Source organism: Engystomops pustulosus, unplaced genomic scaffold (genome assembly GCF_040894005.1).
Source record: "Engystomops pustulosus unplaced genomic scaffold, aEngPut4.maternal MAT_SCAFFOLD_125, whole genome shotgun sequence".
NCBI lineage: Eukaryota > Metazoa > Chordata > Amphibia > Anura > Leptodactylidae > Engystomops > Engystomops pustulosus.
Window position 1 is genome coordinate 209,485 of NW_027285006.1, and position 2,774 is coordinate 212,258.

Sequence of the window (2,774 nt, forward strand, 5' to 3'; positions counted from 1 at the left end):
GAGTCGAAGAAAAGTTTGGAAAAAGGAAAAGCGCTGCATTTTTGCATGTTCTTTCACTAGTATGAGAAATTCAAAAACTTTCTAGGAAACATCACTTCATCTGGTTCTACTTAATAACTGTTCAAAAAAGATAGAGGTTGCGTTGGCCGGGAATCGAACCCGGGTCAACTGCTTGGAAGGCAGCTATGCTCACCACTATACCACCAACGCACATATTTGCAGCCTTTTCATACTTTCTCTGAGCGCCACAAGAATCAAGGCAATGTTTAGGGAAACAACACTAAATCTGCTTCAGACCATATTGAGAGAGTCGAAGAAAAGTTTGGAAAAAGGAAAAGCGCTGCATTTTTGCATGTTCTTTCACTAGTATGAGAAATTCAAAAACTTTCTAGGAAACATCACTTCATCTGGTTCTACTTAATAACTGTTCAAAAAAGATAGAGGTTGCGTTGGCCGGGAATCGAACCCGGGTCAACTGCTTGGAAGGCAGCTATGCTCACCACTATACCACCAACGCACATATTTGCAGCCTTTTCATACTTTCTCTGAGCGCCACAAGAATCAAGGCAATGTTTAGGGAAACAACACTAAATCTGCTTCAGACCATATTGAGAGAGTCGAAGAAAAGTTTGGAAAAAGGAAAAGCGCTGCATTTTTGTATGTTCTTTCACTAGTATGAGAAATTCAAAAACTTTCTAGGAAACATCACTTCATCTGGTTCTGACTACTTAAAAACTGTTCAAAAAAGATAGAGGTTGCGTTGGCCGGGAATCGAACCCGGGTCAACTGCTTGAAAGGCAGCTATGCTCACCACTATACCACCAACGCACATATTTGCAGCCTTTTCATACTTTCTCTGAGCGCCACAAGAATCAAGGCAATGTTTAGGGAAACAACACTAAATCTGCTTCAGACCATATTGAGAGAGTCGAAGAAAAGTTTGGAAAAAGGAAAAGCACTGCATTTTTCCATGTTCTTTCACTAGTATGAGAAATTCAACAACTTTCTAGGAAACATCACTTCATCTGGTTCTGACTACTTAAAAACTGTTCAAAAAAGATAGAGGTTGCGTTGGCCGGGAATCGAACCCGGGTCAACTGCTTGGAAGGCAGCTATGCTCACCACTATACCACCAACGCACATATTTGCAGCCTTTTCATACTTTCTCTGAGCGCCACAAGAATCAAGGCAATGTTTAGGGAAACAACACTAAATCTGCTTCAGAACATATTGAGAGAGTCGAAGAAAAGTTTGGAAAAAGGAAAAGCGCTGCATTTTTGCATGTTCTTTCACTAGTATGAGAAATTCAAAAACTTTCTAGGAAACATCACTTCATCTGGTTCTACATAAAAACTGTTCAAAAAAGATAGAGGTTGGGGGGGCGGAGCCTGACCGTTGAGCGAGACGGCCGCATGTGAGTGAGCTCCCGCTGTGGAGTTGTTTGATCCAGCATATAGCAGCAGTCTTCTTCCAGCTGAGATGGGCAAACCGAATAAGGAGAGAACCGGGGACAAACTGGAAACCCCTAGAGCGAGGAAAAGCCAGGGAGACCTGGATAAATTCCTCAAAAAGAAGCTCATAACACCGCCGGCCCTGGGACGCAATATGGCGCGGGAGGAAGCGCGCGAATCCGACGCTCCAGACGAGTCGGACCTAGAAAGTGTGGCAGGCAACAGCGATTTCGCTGCACCATTAGAGGTACCTCTCTCCAGAGCTTTTCTTAAGAAAACCCTATTCCAAGCTCTTACCCCTGTAGCCAAAGAGCTTGCAGAGCTCAAAGCAGAGTTCAAACAAAGAGGGAGAAAGGTAGAAGCCCTAGAAGAGACTCAGGAAACCATTATTACCCACAGTGCTGCAATGGAGGAAGGTTACAAAGCACAATTAAGGGCAATCAACACTGCGTTCTCATTGCTAGAGGACCAAGAGAACCGCAGCAGACGCAAAAATATTAGGATTAAGGGGATCCCTGAGTCTATACTCTATGAAGATCTGCAAAAATTTGCGTTAGAAATCTTCGCTGATCTCCTATCTCCTGAAAGAGTGAATTCTATTCAGATAGAACGTATTCATAGAGCTCTAAGACCTGCTCCTAAACAAGATGATCCCCCAAGGGATGTTATATGTGGTTTGCTGAGCTATGTAGATACGGCGGCCATCTTGAAAGCAGCACGAGAGAGAGGAGATTTCGTCTTCAAAGGAGACAAGATTACCCTTTTCCAGGACCTTTCCTCCTCCACGCTGAACAAGAGGAGAATATTGAAACCGCTAACGGACTATTTAAAACATCATAAAATCCTATTCCGCTGGCTTTATCCATTCGGACTTACCTTCCAATTTAGAGGGAAAAGAGGAACCATAAGAACCCCAGAGGATCTTCCACAAGCCTGGGACATTCTTGATATCAACCCCCTGGAGATTCAATCCTGGCACGCGGTACCGGAACATTTAATGGACCTTCCTGACCTTCCGCAACTCCAGCAGTGGTCAGTAGCGGGTTCTAAGAAGTCACCACGGGTGAAAAAAGCCTCACAGATGCGTCAAGTTTTCTCTCCTCAAGTGCACTAAGGGTGATGTACTGTCTGTCACAGAAATGACCTTACTGTTTAACCATGTTGCCCTTAACATATGAAGTTAATGTGTATTATGCGCTAGTTCTGTTTAGTAACACTTAGAACTTTATCGGTGGTTTTCAGCAGACTTACCACAGTTTATTGGATTTACACATCCAAACATTAAGAGGTACTCTCTTATCATACAAGATAACAATCGCTAGT

General features: G+C 43.4%; 1 non-coding gene across 1 annotated transcript; it reads right to left on the bottom strand.

Annotated features, from left to right (window-relative positions):
• Positions 1–756: 756 nt before the first annotated feature.
• Positions 757–828, bottom strand: TRNAE-UUC (transfer RNA glutamic acid (anticodon UUC)). The gene has a single exon. It is a non-coding gene; the product is annotated as a tRNA-Glu (tRNA).
• Between the last annotated feature and the right edge of the window lie 1,946 nt (positions 829–2,774).